General features: G+C 42.3%; 1 pseudogene; it reads right to left on the bottom strand.

The window, feature by feature from the left end:
* LOC124117642 overlaps nt 1-13277 on the bottom strand; it is an 85383-nt pseudogene that overhangs the window by 44520 nt on the left and 27586 nt on the right.

The raw sequence follows: 13277 nt of genomic DNA, 5'->3' as shown, positions 1-13277 counted from the left end.
GGACTTATTAGACACATGGTGATTGATGTAGGTATTTACAGTATGGGATGGTAGTCGTCATGTAGTCATGGGACTTATCAGACACATGGTGATTGATGTAGGTATTTACAGTATGAGATGGTAGTCGTCCTGTAGTCATGGGACTTATCAGACACATGGTGATTGATGTAGGTATTTACAGTATGGGATGGTAGTCGTCCTGTATTCGTTGGACTTATCAGACACATGGTGATTGATGTAGGTATTTACAGTATGGGATGGTAGTCGTCCTGTAGTCATGGGACTTATCAGACACATGGTGATTGATGTAGGTATTTACAGTATGAGATGGTAGTCGTCCTGTATTCGTGGGACTTATCAGACACATGGTGACTGATGTAGGTATTTACAGTATGGGATGGTAGTCGTCCTGTAGTCATGGGACTTATCAGACACATGGTGACTGATGTAGGTATTTACAGTATGGGATGGTAGTCGTCCTGTATTCGTGGGACTTATTAGACACATGGTGATTGATGTAGGTATTTACAGTATGGGATGGTAGTCGTCATGTAGTCATGGGACTTATCAGACACATGGTGATTGATGTAGGTATTTACAGTATGAGATGGTAGTCGTCCTGTAGTCATGGGACTTATCAGACACATGGTGACTGATGTAGGTATTTACAGTATGAGATGGTAGTCGTCCTGTAGTCATGGGACTTATCAGACACATGGTGACTGATGTAGGTATTTACAGTATGGGATGGTAGTCGTCCTGTATTCGTGGGACTTATCAGACACATGGTGACTGATGTAGGTATTTACAGTATGGGATGGTAGTCGTCCTGTATTCGTGGGACTTATCAGACACATGGTGACTGATGTAGGTATTTACAGTATGGGATGGTAGTCGTCCTGTATTCGTGGGACTTATTAGACACATGGTGATTGATGTAGGTATTTACAGTATGGGATGGTAGTCGTCATGTAGTCATGGGACTTATCAGACACATGGTGATTGATGTAGGTATTTACAGTATGAGATGGTAGTCGTCCTGTAGTCATGGGACTTATCAGACACATGGTGATTGATGTAGGTATTTACAGTATGGGATGGTAGTCGTCCTGTATTCGTTGGACTTATCAGACACATGGTGATTGATGTAGGTATTTACAGTATGGGATGGTAGTCGTCCTGTAGTCATGGGACTTATCAGACACATGGTGATTGATGTAGGTATTTACAGTATGAGATGGTAGTCGTCCTGTATTCGTGGGACTTATCAGACACATGGTGACTGATGTAGGTATTTACAGTATGGGATGGTAGTCGTCCTGTATTCGTGGGACTTATTAGACACATGGTGATTGATGTAGGTATTTACAGTATGGGATGGTAGTCGTCATGTAGTCATGGGACTTATCAGACACATGGTGATTGATGTAGGTATTTACAGTATGAGATGGTAGTCGTCCTGTAGTCATGGGACTTATCAGACACATGGTGATTGATGTAGGTATTTACAGTATGGGATGGTAGTCGTCCTGTATTCGTTGGACTTATCAGCCACATGGTGATTGATGTAGGTATTTACAGTATGGGATGGTAGTCGTCCTGTATTCGTGGGACTTATCAGACACATGGTGATTGATGTAGGTATTTACAGTATGAGATGGTAGTCGTCCTGTATTCGTGGGACTTATCAGACACATGGTGATTGATGTAGGTATTTACAGTATGGGATGGTAGTCGTCCTGTATTCGTGGGACTTATCAGACACATGGTGACTGATGTAGGTATTTACAGTATGGGATGGTAGTCGTCCTGTATTCGTGGGACTTATTAGACACATGGTGATTGATGTAGGTATTTACAGTATGGGATGGTAGTCGTCATGTAGTCATGGGACTTATCAGACACATGGTGATTGATGTAGGTATTTACAGTATGAGATGGTAGTCCTGTAGTCATGGGACTTATCAGACACATGGTGACTGATGTAGGTATTTACAGTATGAGATGGTAGTCGTCCTGTATTCGTGGGACTTATCAGACACATGGTGACTGATGTAGGTATTTACAGTATGGGATGGTAGTTGTCCTGTATTCGTGGGACTTATTAGACACATGGTGATTGATGTAGGTATTTACAGTATGGGATGGTAGTCGTCATGTAGTCATGGGACTTATCAGACACATGGTGATTGATGTAGGTATTTACAGTATGAGATGGTAGTCGTCCTGTAGTCATGGGACTTATCAGACACATGGTGATTGATGTAGGTATTTACAGTATGGGATGGTAGTCGTCCTGTATTCGTTGGACTTATCAGCCACATGGTGATTGATGTAGGTATTTACAGTATGGGATGGTAGTCGTCCTGTATTCGTGGGACTTATCAGACACATGGTGATTGATGTAGGTATTTACAGTATGAGATGGTAGTCGTCCTGTATTCGTGGGACTTATCAGACACATGGTGATTGATGTAGGTATTTACAGTATGGGATGGTAGTCGTCCTGTATTCGTGGGACTTATCAGACACATGGTGACTGATGTAGGTATTTACAGTATGGGATGGTAGTCGTCCTGTATTCGTGGGACTTATTAGACACATGGTGATTGATGTAGGTATTTACAGTATGGGATGGTAGTCGTCATGTAGTCATGGGACTTATCAGACACATGGTGATTGATGTAGGTATTTACAGTATGAGATGGTAGTCCTGTAGTCATGGGACTTATCAGACACATGGTGACTGATGTAGGTATTTACAGTATGAGATGGTAGTCGTCCTGTATTCGTGGGACTTATCAGACACATGGTGACTGATGTAGGTATTTACAGTATGGGATGGTAGTCGTCCTGTATTCGTGGGACTTATCAGACACATGGTGACTGATGTAGGTATTTACAGTATGGGATGGTAGTCGTCCTGTATTCGTGGGACTTATTAGACACATGGTGATTGATGTAGGTATTTACAGTATGGGATGGTAGTCGTCATGTAGTCATGGGACTTATCAGACACATGGTGATTGATGTAGGTATTTACAGTATGAGATGGTAGTCGTCCTGTAGTCATGGGACTTATCAGACACATGGTGATTGATGTAGGTATTTACAGTATGGGATGGTAGTCGTCCTGTATTCGTTGGACTTATCAGACACATGGTGATTGATGTAGGTATTTACAGTATGGGATGGTAGTCGTCCTGTATTCGTGGGACTTATCAGACACATGGTGATTGATGTAGGTATTTACAGTATGAGATGGTAGTCGTCCTGTATTCGTGGGACTTATCAGACACATGGTGATTGATGTAGGTATTTACAGTATGAGATGGTAGTCGTCCTGTATTCGTGGGACTTATCAGACACATGGTGATTGATGTAGGTATTTACAGTATGGGATGGTAGTCGTCCTGTATTCGTGGGACTTATCAGACACATGGTGACTGATGTAGGTATTTACAGTATGGGATGGTAGTCGTCCTGTATTCGTGGGACTTATTAGACACATGGTGATTGATGTAGGTATTTACAGTATGGGATGGTAGTCGTCATGTAGTCATGGGACTTATCAGACACATGGTGATTGATGTAGGTATTTACAGTATGAGATGGTAGTCCTGTAGTCATGGGACTTATCAGACACATGGTGACTGATGTAGGTATTTACAGTATGAGATGGTAGTCGTCCTGTATTCGTGGGACTTATCAGACACATGGTGACTGATGTAGGTATTTACAGTATGGGATGGTAGTCGTCCTGTATTCGTGGGACTTATCAGACACATGGTGACTGATGTAGGTATTTACAGTATGGGATGGTAGTCGTCCTGTATTCGTGGGACTTATTAGACACATGGTGATTGATGTAGGTATTTACAGTATGGGATGGTAGTCGTCATGTAGTCATGGGACTTATCAGACACATGGTGATTGATGTAGGTATTTACAGTATGAGATGGTAGTCGTCCTGTAGTCATGGGACTTATCAGACACATGGTGATTGATGTAGGTATTTACAGTATGGGATGGTAGTCGTCCTGTATTCGTTGGACTTATCAGACACATGGTGATTGATGTAGGTATTTACAGTATGAGATGGTAGTCGTCCTGTATTCGTGGGACTTATCAGACACATGGTGATTGATGTAGGTATTTACAGTATGAGATGGTAGTCGTCCTGTATTCGTGGGACTTATCAGACACATGGTGATTGATGTAGGTATTTACAGTATGGGATGGTAGTCGTCCTGTATTCGTGGGACTTATCAGACACATGGTGACTGATGTAGGTATTTACAGTATGGGATGGTAGTCGTCCTGTATTCGTGGGACTTATTAGACACATGGTGATTGATGTAGGTATTTACAGTATGGGATGGTAGTCGTCATGTAGTCATGGGACTTATCAGACACATGGTGATTGATGTAGGTATTTACAGTATGAGATGGTAGTCCTGTAGTCATGGGACTTATCAGACACATGGTGACTGATGTAGGTATTTACAGTATGAGATGGTAGTCGTCCTGTATTCGTGGGACTTATCAGACACATGGTGACTGATGTAGGTATTTACAGTATGGGATGGTAGTCGTCCTGTATTCGTGGGACTTATCAGACACATGGTGACTGATGTAGGTATTTACAGTATGGGATGGTAGTCGTCCTGTATTCGTGGGACTTATTAGACACATGGTGATTGATGTAGGTATTTACAGTATGGGATGGTAGTCGTCATGTAGTCATGGGACTTATCAGACACATGGTGATTGATGTAGGTATTTACAGTATGAGATGGTAGTCGTCCTGTAGTCATGGGACTTATCAGACACATGGTGATTGATGTAGGTATTTACAGTATGGGATGGTAGTCGTCCTGTATTCGTTGGACTTATCAGACACATGGTGATTGATGTAGGTATTTACAGTATGGGATGGTAGTCGTCCTGTAGTCATGGGACTTATCAGACACATGGTGATTGATGTAGGTATTTACAGTATGAGATGGTAGTCGTCCTGTATTCGTGGGACTTATCAGACACATGGTGACTGATGTAGGTATTTACAGTATGGGATGGTAGTCGTCCTGTAGTCATGGGACTTATCAGACACATGGTGACTGATGTAGGTATTTACAGTATGGGATGGTAGTCGTCCTGTATTCGTGGGACTTATTAGACACATGGTGATTGATGTAGGTATTTACAGTATGGGATGGTAGTCGTCATGTAGTCATGGGACTTATCAGACACATGGTGATTGATGTAGGTATTTACAGTATGAGATGGTAGTCGTCCTGTAGTCATGGGACTTATCAGACACATGGTGACTGATGTAGGTATTTACAGTATGAGATGGTAGTCGTCCTGTAGTCATGGGACTTATCAGACACATGGTGACTGATGTAGGTATTTACAGTATGGGATGGTAGTCGTCCTGTATTCGTGGGACTTATCAGACACATGGTGACTGATGTAGGTATTTACAGTATGGGATGGTAGTCGTCCTGTATTCGTGGGACTTATCAGACACATGGTGACTGATGTAGGTATTTACAGTATGGGATGGTAGTCGTCCTGTATTCGTGGGACTTATTAGACACATGGTGATTGATGTAGGTATTTACAGTATGGGATGGTAGTCGTCATGTAGTCATGGGACTTATCAGACACATGGTGATTGATGTAGGTATTTACAGTATGAGATGGTAGTCGTCCTGTAGTCATGGGACTTATCAGACACATGGTGATTGATGTAGGTATTTACAGTATGGGATGGTAGTCGTCCTGTATTCGTTGGACTTATCAGACACATGGTGATTGATGTAGGTATTTACAGTATGGGATGGTAGTCGTCCTGTAGTCATGGGACTTATCAGACACATGGTGATTGATGTAGGTATTTACAGTATGAGATGGTAGTCGTCCTGTATTCGTGGGACTTATCAGACACATGGTGACTGATGTAGGTATTTACAGTATGGGATGGTAGTCGTCCTGTATTCGTGGGACTTATTAGACACATGGTGATTGATGTAGGTATTTACAGTATGGGATGGTAGTCGTCATGTAGTCATGGGACTTATCAGACACATGGTGATTGATGTAGGTATTTACAGTATGAGATGGTAGTCGTCCTGTAGTCATGGGACTTATCAGACACATGGTGATTGATGTAGGTATTTACAGTATGGGATGGTAGTCGTCCTGTATTCGTTGGACTTATCAGCCACATGGTGATTGATGTAGGTATTTACAGTATGGGATGGTAGTCGTCCTGTATTCGTGGGACTTATCAGACACATGGTGATTGATGTAGGTATTTACAGTATGAGATGGTAGTCGTCCTGTATTCGTGGGACTTATCAGACACATGGTGATTGATGTAGGTATTTACAGTATGGGATGGTAGTCGTCCTGTATTCGTGGGACTTATCAGACACATGGTGACTGATGTAGGTATTTACAGTATGGGATGGTAGTCGTCCTGTATTCGTGGGACTTATTAGACACATGGTGATTGATGTAGGTATTTACAGTATGGGATGGTAGTCGTCATGTAGTCATGGGACTTATCAGACACATGGTGATTGATGTAGGTATTTACAGTATGAGATGGTAGTCCTGTAGTCATGGGACTTATCAGACACATGGTGACTGATGTAGGTATTTACAGTATGAGATGGTAGTCGTCCTGTATTCGTGGGACTTATCAGACACATGGTGACTGATGTAGGTATTTACAGTATGGGATGGTAGTCGTCCTGTATTCGTGGGACTTATCAGACACATGGTGACTGATGTAGGTATTTACAGTATGGGATGGTAGTCGTCCTGTATTCGTGGGACTTATTAGACACATGGTGATTGATGTAGGTATTTACAGTATGGGATGGTAGTCGTCCTGTAGTCATGGGACTTATCAGACACATGGTGATTGATGTAGGTATTTACAGTATGGGATGGTAGTCGTCCTGTATTCGTTGGACTTATCAGACACATGGTGATTGATGTAGGTATTTACAGTATGGGATGGTAGTCGTCCTGTAGTCATGGGACTTATCAGACACATGGTGATTGATGTAGGTATTTACAGTATGGGATGGTAGTCGTCCTGTATTCGTGGGACTTATCAGACACATGGTGATTGATGTAGGTATTTACAGTATGGGATGGTAGTCGTCCTGTATTCGTTGGACTTATCAGACACATGGTGATTGATGTAGGTATTTACAGTATGGGATGGTAGTCGTCCTGTAGTCATGGGACTTATCAGACACATGGTGATTGATGTAGGTATTTACAGTATGAGATGGTAGTCGTCCTGTATTCGTGGGACTTATCAGACACATGGTGACTGATGTAGGTATTTACAGTATGGGATGGTAGTCGTCCTGTATTCGTGGGACTTATTAGACACATGGTGATTGATGTAGGTATTTACAGTATGGGATGGTAGTCGTCATGTAGTCATGGGACTTATCAGACACATGGTGATTGATGTAGGTATTTACAGTATGAGATGGTAGTCGTCCTGTAGTCATGGGACTTATCAGCCACATGGTGATTGATGTAGGTATTTACAGTATGGGATGGTAGTCGTCCTGTATTCGTGGGACTTATCAGACACATGGTGATTGATGTAGGTATTTACAGTATGGGATGGTAGTCGTCCTGTATTCGTTGGACTTATCAGACACATGGTGATTGATGTAGGTATTTACAGTATGGGATGGTAGTCGTCCTGTAGTCATGGGACTTATCAGACACATGGTGATTGATGTAGGTATTTACAGTATGAGATGGTAGTCGTCCTGTAGTCATGGGACTTATCAGACACATGGTGATTGATGTAGGTATTTACAGTATGGGATGGTAGTCGTCCTGTATTCGTTGGACTTATCAGACACATGGTGATTGATGTAGGTATTTACAGTATGGGATGGTAGTCGTCCTGTAGTCATGGGACTTATCAGACACATGGTGATTGATGTAGGTATTTACAGTATGAGATGGTAGTCGTCCTGTATTCGTGGGACTTATCAGACACATGGTGACTGATGTAGGTATTTACAGTATGGGATGGTAGTCGTCCTGTATTCGTGGGACTTATTAGACACATGGTGATTGATGTAGGTATTTACAGTATGGGATGGTAGTCATCATGTAGTCATGGGACTTATCAGACACATGGTGATTGATGTAGGTATTTACAGTATGAGATGGTAGTCGTCCTGTAGTCATGGGACTTATCAGACACATGGTGATTGATGTAGGTATTTACAGTATGGGATGGTAGTCGTCCTGTATTCGTTGGACTTATCAGCCACATGGTGATTGATGTAGGTATTTACAGTATGGGATGGTAGTCGTCCTGTATTCGTGGGACTTATCAGACACATGGTGATTGATGTAGGTATTTACAGTATGAGATGGTAGTCGTCCTGTATTCGTGGGACTTATCAGACACATGGTGATTGATGTAGGTATTTACAGTATGGGATGGTAGTCGTCCTGTATTCGTGGGACTTATCAGACACATGGTGACTGATGTAGGTATTTACAGTATGGGATGGTAGTCGTCCTGTATTCGTGGGACTTATTAGACACATGGTGATTGATGTAGGTATTTACAGTATGGGATGGTAGTCGTCATGTAGTCATGGGACTTATCAGACACATGGTGATTGATGTAGGTATTTACAGTATGAGATGGTAGTCCTGTAGTCATGGGACTTATCAGACACATGGTGACTGATGTAGGTATTTACAGTATGAGATGGTAGTCGTCCTGTATTCGTGGGACTTATCAGACACATGGTGACTGATGTAGGTATTTACAGTATGGGATGGTAGTCGTCCTGTATTCGTGGGACTTATCAGACACATGGTGACTGATGTAGGTATTTACAGTATGGGATGGTAGTCGTCCTGTATTCGTGGGACTTATTAGACACATGGTGATTGATGTAGGTATTTACAGTATGGGATGGTAGTCGTCATGTAGTCATGGGACTTATCAGACACATGGTGATTGATGTAGGTATTTACAGTATGAGATGGTAGTCGTCCTGTAGTCATGGGACTTATCAGACACATGGTGATTGATGTAGGTATTTACAGTATGGGATGGTAGTCGTCCTGTATTCGTTGGACTTATCAGACACATGGTGATTGATGTAGGTATTTACAGTATGGGATGGTAGTCGTCCTGTAGTCATGGGACTTATCAGACACATGGTGATTGATGTAGGTATTTACAGTATGAGATGGTAGTCGTCCTGTATTCGTGGGACTTATCAGACACATGGTGACTGATGTAGGTATTTACAGTATGGGATGGTAGTCGTCCTGTAGTCATGGGACTTATCAGACACATGGTGACTGATGTAGGTATTTACAGTATGGGATGGTAGTCGTCCTGTATTCGTGGGACTTATTAGACACATGGTGATTGATGTAGGTATTTACAGTATGGGATGGTAGTCGTCATGTAGTCATGGGACTTATCAGACACATGGTGATTGATGTAGGTATTTACAGTATGAGATGGTAGTCCTGTAGTCATGGGACTTATCAGACACATGGTGACTGATGTAGGTATTTACAGTATGAGATGGTAGTCGTCCTGTATTCGTGGGACTTATCAGACACATGGTGACTGATGTAGGTATTTACAGTATGGGATGGTAGTCGTCCTGTATTCGTGGGACTTATCAGACACATGGTGACTGATGTAGGTATTTACAGTATGGGATGGTAGTCGTCCTGTATTCGTGGGACTTATTAGACACATGGTGATTGATGTAGGTATTTACAGTATGGGATGGTAGTCGTCATGTAGTCATGGGACTTATCAGACACATGGTGATTGATGTAGGTATTTACAGTATGAGATGGTAGTCGTCCTGTAGTCATGGGACTTATCAGACACATGGTGATTGATGTAGGTATTTACAGTATGGGATGGTAGTCGTCCTGTATTCGTTGGACTTATCAGACACATGGTGATTGATGTAGGTATTTACAGTATGGGATGGTAGTCGTCCTGTAGTCATGGGACTTATCAGACACATGGTGATTGATGTAGGTATTTACAGTATGAGATGGTAGTCGTCCTGTATTCGTGGGACTTATCAGACACATGGTGACTGATGTAGGTATTTACAGTATGGGATGGTAGTCGTCCTGTATTCGTGGGACTTATTAGACACATGGTGATTGATGTAGGTATTTACAGTATGGGATGGTAGTCGTCATGTAGTCATGGGACTTATCAGACACATGGTGATTGATGTAGGTATTTACAGTATGAGATGGTAGTCGTCCTGTAGTCATGGGACTTATCAGACACATGGTGATTGATGTAGGTATTTACAGTATGGGATGGTAGTCGTCCTGTATTCGTTGGACTTATCAGCCACATGGTGATTGATGTAGGTATTTACAGTATGGGATGGTAGTCGTCCTGTATTCGTTGGACTTATCAGACACATGGTGATTGATGTAGGTATTTACAGTATGGGATGGTAGTCGTCCTGTAGTCATGGGACTTATCAGACACATGGTGATTGATGTAGGTATTTACAGTATGAGATGGTAGTCGTCCTGTATTCGTGGGACTTATCAGACACATGGTGATTGATGTAGGTATTTACAGTATGAGATGGTAGTCGTCCTGTAGTCATGGGACTTATCAGACACATGGTGACTGATGTAGGTATTTACAGTATGAGATGGTAGTCGTCCTGTAGTCATGGGACTTATCAGACACATGGTGACTGATGTAGGTATTTACAGTATGGGATGGTAGTCGTCCTGTATTCGTGGGACTTATCAGACACATGGTGACTGATGTAGGTATTTACAGTATGGGATGGTAGTCGTCCTGTATTCGTGGGACTTATCAGACACATGGTGACTGATGTAGGTATTTACAGTATGGGATGGTAGTCGTCCTGTATTCGTGGGACTTATTAGACACATGGTGATTGATGTAGGTATTTACAGTATGGGATGGTAGTCGTCATGTAGTCATGGGACTTATCAGACACATGGTGATTGATGTAGGTATTTACAGTATGAGATGGTAGTCGTCCTGTAGTCATGGGACTTATCAGACACATGGTGATTGATGTAGGTATTTACAGTATGGGATGGTAGTCGTCCTGTATTCGTTGGACTTATCAGACACATGGTGATTGATGTAGGTATTTACAGTATGGGATGGTAGTCGTCCTGTAGTCATGGGACTTATCAGACACATGGTGATTGATGTAGGTATTTACAGTATGAGATGGTAGTCGTCCTGTATTCGTGGGACTTATCAGACACATGGTGACTGATGTAGGTATTTACAGTATGGGATGGTAGTCGTCCTGTATTCGTGGGACTTATTAGACACATGGTGATTGATGTAGGTATTTACAGTATGGGATGGTAGTCGTCATGTAGTCATGGGACTTATCAGACACATGGTGATTGATGTAGGTATTTACAGTATGAGATGGTAGTCGTCCTGTAGTCATGGGACTTATCAGACACATGGTGATTGATGTAGGTATTTACAGTATGGGATGGTAGTCGTCCTGTATTCGTTGGACTTATCAGCCACATGGTGATTGATGTAGGTATTTACAGTATGGGATGGTAGTCGTCCTGTAGTCATGGGACTTATCAGACACATGGTGATTGATGTAGGTATTTACAGTATGAGATGGTAGTCGTCCTGTATTCGTGGGACTTATCAGACACATGGTGACTGATGTAGGTATTTACAGTATGGGATGGTAGTCGTCCTGTATTCGTGGGACTTATTAGACACATGGTGATTGATGTAGGTATTTACAGTATGGGATGGTAGTCGTCATGTAGTCATGGGACTTATCAGACACATGGTGATTGATGTAGGTATTTACAGTATGAGATGGTAGTCGTCCTGTAGTCATGGGACTTATCAGACACATGGTGACTGATGTAGGTATTTACAGTATGGGATGGTAGTCGTCCTGTATTCGTGGGACTTATCAGACACATGGTGACTGATGTAGGTATTTACAGTATGGGATGGTAGTCGTCCTGTATTCGTGGGACTTATCAGACACATGGTGACTGATGTAGGTATTTACAGTATGGGATGGTAGTCGTCCTGTATTCGTGGGACTTATTAGACACATGGTGATTGATGTAGGTATTTACAGTATGGGATGGTAGTCATGTAGTCATGGGACTTATCAGACACATGGTGATTGATGTAGGTATTTACAGTATGAGATGGTAGTTGTCCTGTAGTCATGGGACTTATCAGACACATGGTGATTGATGTAGGTATTTACAGTATGGGATGGTAGTCGTCCTGTAGTCATGGGACTTATCAGACACATGGTGATTGATGTAGGTATTTACAGTATGGGATGGTAGTCGTCCTGTATTCGTTGGACTTATCAGACACATGGTGATTGATGTAGGTATTTACAGTATGGGATGGTAGTCGTCCTGTAGTCATGGGACTTATCAGACACATGGTGATTGATGTAGGTATTTACAGTATGGGATGGTAGTCGTCCTGTAGTCATGGGACTTATCAGACACATGGTGATTGATGTAGGTATTTACAGTATGGGATGGTAGTCGTCCTGTATTCGTGGGACTTATTAGACACATGGTGATTGATGTAGGTATTTACAGTATGGGATGGTAGTCGTCCTGTAGTCATGGGACTTATCAGACACATGGTGATTGATGTAGGTATTTACAGTATGGGATGGTAGTCGTCCTGTAGTCGTGGGACTTATTAGAAACAATCTGTGTAGCCCACCTGTGCAGCCAGATCCACCAGTTTGGCGCGGATGTGAACCCCTACCAGCTCCACGGCCATCTTGTTGCCCTCCGACACCAGACCTGCCTCCACCTTCGACAGGGGGTCCTCCACACCCAGCACGTCAGACAAATCTGTGGCAGGAATAGGGAATATAGGGAACACGGTGAATATAGGGACACAATGAATATAGGGAACACAGTGAATATAGGGAACACAGTGAATATAGGGAAACAGGGAATATAGGGAACAGTGAATATAGGGAACACAGTGAATATAGGGAACAGTGAATATAAGGAACACAGGGAATATAGGGAACAGTGAATATAGGGAACACAGTGAATATAGGGAACACAGTGAATATAGGGAACACAGTGAATATAGGGAATACAGTGAATATAGGGAACACAGTGAATACAGGGAACAGTGAATATAAGGAACACAGGGAATATAGGGAACA

Source organism: Haliotis rufescens, unplaced genomic scaffold, assembly GCF_023055435.1.
Source record: "Haliotis rufescens isolate VD_foot unplaced genomic scaffold, xgHalRufe1.0.p SCAF_48, whole genome shotgun sequence".
In the NCBI taxonomy this organism is placed as follows: domain Eukaryota; kingdom Metazoa; phylum Mollusca; class Gastropoda; order Lepetellida; family Haliotidae; genus Haliotis; species Haliotis rufescens.
This window is presented reverse-complemented; position numbering and strand designations above follow the sequence as displayed.